Source organism: Camelina sativa, chromosome 17 (assembly GCF_000633955.1).
Source record: "Camelina sativa cultivar DH55 chromosome 17, Cs, whole genome shotgun sequence".
Lineage (NCBI taxonomy): Eukaryota > Viridiplantae > Streptophyta > Magnoliopsida > Brassicales > Brassicaceae > Camelina > Camelina sativa.
Window position 1 is genome coordinate 14,596,148 of NC_025701.1, and position 9,439 is coordinate 14,605,586.

General features: G+C 39.2%; 1 pseudogene; it reads right to left on the reverse strand.

The window, feature by feature from the left end:
* Positions 1–6,338, reverse strand: part of LOC104759484 — a 12,024-nt pseudogene extending 5,686 nt beyond the window's left edge.

Here is a 9,439-nt window from a genome sequence, read left to right on the forward strand (position 1 = left end):
GTTCCCACTATATTGACATTAGCTGGTCGTTTAGTGAGTTCCCACACATTGCTGCGCTCAAATTGTTCCAGCTCATCTTGCATTGCAGCAACCCAGAACTCATCCCGAAGAGCCTCTTTGTGATTCTTTGGTTCCATAGTGGAAACAAAACAGGCAAATTGAACAATCTCAGAGTCCTGAGAGACAGTGTCTGGAACTGCAGTCTTCTGTTTCCTTCCGGCCAGTTGAGCAAAGTCAATCAGTTGAACTGCGTATGTGATCTGATGAAGCTTCCTGATTGGCACAACGCTCTGTTCGGCACAACGACTTGTTTCTCACAGCGAGTTGTTCCAGAATCTGCATTTACAATCTCCCCCTTTTTGACTGAGTTTGATACTCAAGTATCTCTCTGGTTCAACCTGAAAAGACACTCCAACAAACACAAGCCAAACACAGAACAAGCAACAACTAGACAAACCAACAATCATTATCTAGCAAAACCAAACAACAGCTTTGTTCAAACAGAACTATGATTAAGAACCTAACAATCAGAAACCCCAGCGGGCTGCAGCGGAAACCAAGGTCTTAATAGCTCTCTAATCGGACTTATTCAATTGGCATATTCTTAATCATTAACAACCTAAGATCAACCACGTAGTCAATTAAGTCTCCCCCATAAACAATGATTCCTCCCTAAACCAAGTAGCTACAAGAATTCTTCCCCATAAGTACAGAACTCCTTATCATTAGGCGTTGAACAAAAACCAGAACCAGAATCATTCTCCCGTGATACTTGGAGAGTTACCAGGGGCAAAAAGATTGACTTTGCTCAACTGGCCGGAAGGAAACAGAAGACTGTAGTTCCAGACACTGTCTCTCAGGACTCTGAGATTGTTCAATTTGCCTTCTTTGGTTCCATAGTGGAAACAAAACAGGCAAATTGAACAATCTCAAAGTCCTGAGAGACAGTGTCTGGAACTGCAGTCTTCTGTTTCCTTCCGGCCAGTTGAGCAAAGTCAATATGTTTGCCCCTGGTAACTCTACCCCCCTGAATCGCACCGATAACATCGCCTGAGGAGTGATTCCGATGAACCTGAGAAGATGGAGGTAGCTCGTCTGGTGACAGTCCGGGACTGGCATGATCACTAAAACTCTCAGAGGCTTGCTCAGACTTCTCATCATCAGTTACCAGATCCTTGTCAGAGAGAACAGGCACCATATCAACTCGTTGAAACGAAGTATCATCAAAGACAACATTTACTGTTTCCTGAACTGATCTTGTGCGTTTGTTGTAGACACGAAAGGCAGTGCTGTGTCCGGAGTAACCAAGAAAGATCCCTTCATCACTCTTCGAGTCAAATTTTCCCAACTGATCCTTGTCATTCAGAATGTAGCATAGACAACCAAACACATGAAAGTAGCTTACAGTTGGAGGCTTTCCTTTCCATAACTCATAGGGAGTCTTGCTGGTCCCTGGTCGAACATACACACGATTGATAATGTAGCAAGCAGTGTTGACAGCTTCATCCCAAAACCGATGTGGCACTTGATTCCCATGCAGCATAGCTCTCGCCATTTCTTGGAGTGTTCTGTTCTTTCGTTCAACAACACCATTCTGCTCTGGGGTTCTCGGAGCAGAGTACTGATGAACAATGCCCTGATTTCCGCAGAATTGATCAAACTTGTCATTCTGAAATTCTCCTCCATGATCACTCCTAATAGCTTGGATTGAACATTTTTCACTTTTAATCTGCAGGGCAAGAATGCGAAAACATTCAAGAGCATCAGCTTTTTCACGAAGAAATCGCACCCAGGTGTAGCGAGTAAAATCGTCCACCATGACAAAGATGAACCGTCGCCCAGAAATGCTCTGAACTTGAATTGGACCCATCAGATCCATATGTACCAACTGAAGTGCATGGCTAGTGCGAACATCTGTCACAGGCCCATGAGACGACTTGATTTGCTTGCCTTTGTTGCACGGACCACATATGAAATGTGGATCACCTTTCAGCTTAGGAATTCCACGCACAACCTCTTGATTAGCCAATTTCATCATTGTGCGAATGTTGAGATGACCAAGCTTCTGGTGCCACAGTTTTGTATCCAACTCAGCAGTTGTGTTAAAACACTGTATTGATGATTTCCACATGTAACAGTTGTTACCAGATCTCCTGCCTCTAAGTCGTATTGACCCTTGTTGATCGACAGCCTTGCACCCCTTCTTGGTGAATGTGACATCCAGACCTTCATCACACAACTGACTGATACTTATCAGATTAGCCTTCAACCCTTCGACCAGGAAGACATCCTTAAGATGTGGTTGAGACTCTCCACCAGTTGTGCCTTTTCCTCGGATCGTACCCTTTCCTCCATCACCGAAAGTAACTCTTCCTCCAGCAACACCTTCTAGATGTGATAGATTATCACGGGCACCGGTCATATGCCTGGAGCATCCACTGTCAAAATACCACTTGGCCTGATCAACCTCTGTTTTGTCTGCTGTGAAAGCCACATTACAGTAGAGATCATCTTTCCTGACATACCCCTGTGTGTTTCTCCTTACAGCTGGATAGAACTCACGACGTTGCATAAGGTTAGACACACGATTCTGGAACTGATAACATTGGGCTTTGTAGTGAGTTAGATGACCACAATACCAACATCCTCTCCGTCTACTACGCTGAACAGGTCTTTGAGTCGTCTGCCGAAATCCACTAGAAGCATATGGCGGCCTAGTGTTTATCTCAGGAAACACCACCATCCTTGGGTTTCTTGAATTCGGATTTACAGGAACCTGATCACCCATTCTAGTTGTTTGAGAGAACTTCCTCTCCTTCAGTTCTGGCTCAGGCTCCACTCCTTTGACGAATTTTGTGGTTGGATTGGTGTTTGTTCCTTGGTAACCCAGACCCCACTTCAGGTTGTTGGATCTTCCAGTGCTCAGCAGTGTATCCAGATCTTTGGTTCCTTTATCCAGCATCCTGATATTCTTCAGCTGTTCATCTAACTGCTTCTCAAGTCGCAAAGTCTTTGCCTTTTCTTCACTTAATTCTTTAGAGATCATGGCAACATGAAGCTGCAAGGTATCTCTCTCAGAAGTTAACTGTGTGTTGTCTTGAGTCTTCTGAACCACCGTCTTGATGAGAAGCTCTATCTGATCTTCTACTGACAAATCTGCCTCTTCTCCTTCTGACTCAGAATTCACCTTCTCATCTACGTCGTTGATTTCCAGCACCAAATCATCTTCTTCATCTTCCTCAATGACACCCAGCAGTGCAAGGAAGCTGTTAAGAACCTCTCCTTTGCCGACCTCTTCATCTGAGTCGCTCTCACTCCAAGTGATGTAGGACTTCTGCTTGTTTTCCCGTGAAGGACAATCAAACTTAGTATGACCGTAGCCCTTACATCCATAGCATTGCAAAGAGTTCTTTCGTTTGTTGTTTGGACATTCAGACTTGTAATGCCCAAAACCCTCACATTCAGCACACTGTCGTTCTTGCTTGTCACCCTTCCTGATCTCCTTATCAGTATCGGATTTCAAGACCGATGATGTTCCCTTCCGCTGACCTCTTTCCATCTTGCGAAAGTATTTCTTAACCAACAAGCCGACTTTTTCTTCATCTGCAACTTCCTGAGACTCTGCAATCTTCTGTTCCTCAATGGCTTTGAGAGCAAATGATTTCTCATTTATCTTTTCCTTCTTCTTCAGCTGTATCTCAAATGCCTGCATCATCCCAACCACTTGATTGTACTTGAGCTCATCAGAATTCAGTGAAACATCAATGGCAGACCTGTGTGGTTGAAACTTATCTGGCAGACTCCTGAGGAATTTCTTCACCAGCTTCTTGTCCTTGTAGCGTTTACCCAAAACTACAGCTTCTTGTGCAATACCACTCAGACGACTACTGTAATCAGCAACTGACTCAGTTTCTGTCATGTGCAAGTTTTCAAAATCTGAAGCGAGGTTGTCCAGCCTTGTACGTTTGACCCTACTTGTGCCTTCAAACGTGACTACCAGAATGTCCCATGCTTCCTTGGCAGCTTCACACCCTTGAACTTGATTGAAAATGTCCCTAGGCAACGACTTGAAGATAACTGACAGAGCCTGTGAGTTATGTTTGGACTCTGCTTTTTCTTCGGCTGTCCATTTCTTCATGTGCTTAGGCACCATGTCTCCCTTCTCATTTTTCTCCGTCGGATGTGACCAACCATCTTCCACCGCGAACCAAGCTTCCATGTCAATGCTTGAGATGGCCTGCTTGATTGACACCTTCCAAAAACCAAAGCACTCAGGATCGAGTTTCAATGGTGATTGAACCGCAACAAAATCCAGTGATTTCTCCATACCCTTGCCGCAAGATCTCACCTGTTGAAAAAGGATATCAGAACTTTTTATCAGGTGCTTGCTCTGATACCAATTGTAAAGGTATAGAGGACAGCAAATCACTCAAACTGCTTGGAAATGCGCCAAGCAAACGCTTTTATTCAAACTTATAAAAATTCCCTTTTACAAGTTATGAATCTAAGCCTACTCTCTTGTCTATCTAACACAAACCCCTGTGTAGATCTAAAAGAGTAAAAAACACACTCACCTTCAAAGCTCTTTTTGTTTGCTTGAAGGTTTACAAATCTCTCAAACTTTTCCCACGAGTGCTAGCTCTTTTTGCGGCTAGCCCTCGTCTCTTTTAAACCCTTCACTCACGATCTCTAACCTAGATCTTGTGAATCCCTAACTAAAAGGAAATATTCCTTATCCTAAGAAATATCCTCCCTTAACTCTCTCAATCAAATATACACTCAATATCTTCGTGTATATCTTGATCTTCTTCTTCTTTCCTCTTCACGCTTCTTATCACGGCGTCCATAATCTTCTTCCATGTCAGCCCATCTGCCACGTCAGCATATCAGCATTCTGAGACACTTCGCAAGCTCCTGTCACCTTCAGAGCTCTGATGCACTTACAAATAGCTCTTTGGTTTCATTGATACTCTTTCCTTCGAAAAGTGGGTAACTATAATCGTTCACTCCAATCTCTCCCATAAGTATCAGTGAGTCTCCAAGAATCTCTTTGCAATCTAAACCCCAAAAGAAAAAGATCGTTCCAAGGAACTCGATTTCAACATCATAGATATTGAGGAGAACAAGGCCAATGTTCTACTAACCATGAGAAGACGAGGTGCATAGGTTAGATAAAATCTGATTGAAGATGTCAAGCTGAACACTTAAAATAACATTGGAGAAATCAGATTTAATTCATTTTTCCAAAAGAAACCCACGATCTAATGCAGTTTCTCCATACACCGCAAAATTGATCCCTTGATTGAAGCTCACATTTTGGGTTCCGAAGTGAGGCGGCACGTAGTGTAGTCCCAAGAAATCGGCTGTCCAAATAGTACAACGATATTACAAAAACTCATGCAGAAGTAGGGTTTATAACTTGTTGTCCAAGCAAGAACGACCTAAGACAGAGGAAACCAGTGGTTTCGCCTAAATGTAAGAAAGAGAGGGAAAATTAGGTACCGATAAAGTCGATGATGAGCTGATGGCTGGAGGGAGGATGGAAGAAGCTTTTGCCATAAGGAAGAAAGGCGGTTTGAGGAAGATGATCCACGTCAGAGAGATTGAGATAATTTCTGGTGTCGGCGCTGGAGTCACCGAAGCTGATGATCGATTTGTAACGCCAACATCGAGATTTTGATGAAGTAACAGTAACGGTGGTGGAGTACAAGATAAGTAGAAAACGTCAGATGATGAGCTTCTTCAGTGGAGAAGTTATGGGAGAAGTCAGTGGTTATTTGTTGAAAATGAAGTAACTTCAAAAACGTCCAAAATTAGATATGGGCTAAGTGGCACTTAAATGCCACGTCTAAAGAGTTAAAAGAAACCTAAATGCCATGCATGGGATACACATCATGGCGAAATGGGCGAACGAAGATCCCTTTTAGAAAATTAGGCTGTAGAGTTATTTTATTTCTCCTAAGTTCTTTAGATTACTGTAATACTCTAGACCAAAAAAAAAAAATAATACTCTAGACCAAGACACGCAATTTAATTACCGAAACTTTTTTTATTATATAAACTTCATAATGCCTCTATCTCTATGCACAGGCTAAATATCATATAGTTTTGTAAACGTTCGATTATTAGGAAACTGTCTCCACTACAATATTGGACTACCCACTTCTTCGTCAATAACGCCTCCAATTCTCTGCAACTCTTCCAGATGATTTCTTCTTCTTTATTGCAAATGCTGGAGAAAGTACTAACTCATCATCTTTATTCATTTAACCAGAGCCAAGACAGGACCAGTCGAAAGCAGGACTTGTATAGGGACCGTTGAGTAAACCCTGAGCCATCTTCCTGTATGTGGCTTCGGTTAAATGATAACCATCCCAATTCACATACACAGAAGGATTCTGACAATAGCTAACTCTTTTGTCTCCACACTCTTTACCAATAGTGAAGTTATATTGACCTCCGACTCCACAGCAAGCAGCCAAAGGTCGGTTCCTAAACCCTAATGAAAAAAAAAGACCAATTTTTTTAAGGAATGAAACTTTGATAGTCAAAGACATAATTTTTAGGTGAACAAACCATATTTAGCTGGTTCTTGGAAAAAAAACGGAATAAGGAGTTGTAGTAGTCGGCGTAAATGATGTTGACATGTGGATATAAATTCTGAAGTCGTTTGAGTTCTTTCTTGAGCTGTTCGTTGTGGTGCTGTGCAAATTTATTGAGCCACAGGATACAACTTGTGAAAGGGTCATGTTCTACTTTAGCGGTTTGAAATAGAGTAAGATACGCCGTGGAACATCCTATTAGGAAGTTTCCGGGCACCAGAAACGTTTTTCCCCCTAGATCGATCAAATCCTGTAGTTTTTGGTATTAAATTTTGTTAAATTTGTTATACCTTTAAAGGTTGAAGGCATAAGTAAATATTTGTTACCACAATTGCAGCTGAAATAACTTTGATAACTAGAGGAACAAGCTTTTTGATTTCATTGATACTTTTTCTTCCGAAGAATGGATAATTATAGTCGTTCCCTCCAATCTCTCCCATGAGTATAAGCGAGTCTTCAAGCATCACTTTGCAAACTAAGCCACCGGAAAACAAAAAAATTGATAAAAGCGAGCTCAATGGATCATAGATTTGGAAGAGAAGAAGGCTAAGTTTATTACCATGAGTTGAAGAGGCGCAGAGTTTAGGTAAGACCTGCTTGGGCGACCAAGCTAATAAGCTCCAAAAAACAAAAGGAATTCAAAAAAACAAAGGCTAGTTTGTTGCATTAGAAAAGAAGAAAACAAATACTGTATAGTCTTTGGTAAACAAATACGGGTTATGTGAAATAATATGAACCAATTACATGCTAATGAATTGTCGCTAGTTGTAAGAATATGCATGTATATATAGTCTAGGCTGTGATAATAATTTATTGATTGACTAGCATTACCCTTGTGAACATACAGTATAGAAATAAGTCGTTCATCGCGTTGTATTTAATATTCTCACTCTTGTTTAGATCATGGAGATAATGGCCACTGGCCACACTCGTGATCAGGTTTGAGGACTAGAATCTAGCCGTCTAGGGGCCATGAGTTTAACTGTTTAAGGAGTATCGGTACGATGTTAAGTTTGCGTGAGTTGGTTCGGGGAAATAATAATTGTAGCTGTGGTTGAAGGTTCGAATCCTCAGTGTGTAAATTTTACATTAAATATATATATATATATATATATATATATATATTTTGGATGTGAGTAGAATATTTAAATATGTAATTAAAGAAGAAACATGAGTAATGTTTGAAAAATTTAAAAGGATTTTGATACCCACAAAAGAAAAACATTTACTATAAACCAATTGTTTTCTTCCAAAATCACTAGTGTATAGGAATCAGTTTTTAGTTCTTGTTTTATCTCTGTCTCTTATTAATCTATACACTGGTGATTGGGATCTTAAAATGAACCAATTGTTTTCTTCCAAAGTCACTAGTATATAGATTAATAAGAGAGAGACAAAAACAAGAAAAGAGTCATGATTGTGACATGGTTTTTTATCAAAGGACTGGTCAGTCCGTGTCATTCACGTTTATAGGGAAACTAACCGTCTGGCAGACGGTTTACCAAACTATGTTTTTACTTTGTCCTTGGGTTTTCATGAGTTTAATTTGGTCCCAATAAATGTTGAGTTTTTGTTGAGGGAGGATAGGTCGGGTGATCCATGTTTTCGGCTAGTCCGGTTGTAACTTTTTTTTATTTTTAATAATACTAGCTAGGGGTTTCCCCTGATCCTTACCAAAACATAAAATATAAATAAGAGAGAGAAAGAAAACAAAAAATGATTAATGATCACAATAAAATTTGATTCATCATCAATATAATGGTAAATAGTTCTTATTCATCAATAGAATTCATAAATACAGAAAGATTAAACCATAAAAGTTCTAATCTAATGAATAAAATAGAAAAGCTAAATATAAGAATTTTCTAGCGTTTTCTCATCTTTGAAAATGGAATTTTCTCAAGATAGGATCGATAGCTAAAACAAGGCTTTCATATGTTGGATCATATAATGAATTTTGTATCCTGAAATAAAAAGGCAAAACGTATTTATTAGTAATGTTCATAACTCTCTTTTGTAGTCAATGATAAAATACTGTGAAATAAATATAATAATATGAAATTATTATATATATGAAAAATACCATTAAAAGGTTATATATGGAATTACTGTAAGGTTTATGTATTTTTGTGTTTTGGGACAAATCTGTCATACTTTTGTTGGATCAGAAACAATATAAACATAATTATGATGTTCATAAGAATGATATTAATATTGATGAGTAGAGAGATAATTTTATATCGAGAGTCCTATGATAATAAAAACGACTTATGAAAATAGATGGAAAAATGAAATGAAAAAAATAGATGGGAAAGTATAAACCTATGTTCACCGGGAGGATTGGCTGCATTTGAATCAACATTGCTTACTGGCAAGACGATCCTCTGCATTATTGAAATGTATTTTTCTCATCAATTATGTTTATCTTGGAGAGTAACATATATTTATATACTACCGTTCTTTGGGCAGGTGATGATGATTCTCCATGCACAAATTGATTTTGATCATTTCTCCTTCGACGCCCCAGAATAGCACTTGTCTGTAATGTACACGTATCATCAATAATATTTTTTTTTATTTTGATAAAAGTTCTAATTTTGTATACATATCTAGATATACATATGTGTGTGTATAAATGTTCTCTATGTAAAATATATTTCTAGTTTTGATTTTTTCTTTAAAACTAAATATTGTTGTAGAATGGTCTTTTGATGTGGCCTTCAATAAACTATCAAGTGAAAGTAAATAATCAAAAACGTTGAAAAAAAACCTTGTGATCGATGTAGGACCTTAGATAACAAAGTAGCGATAGGGCGCCGAGCTCGTTAGTTATTAAT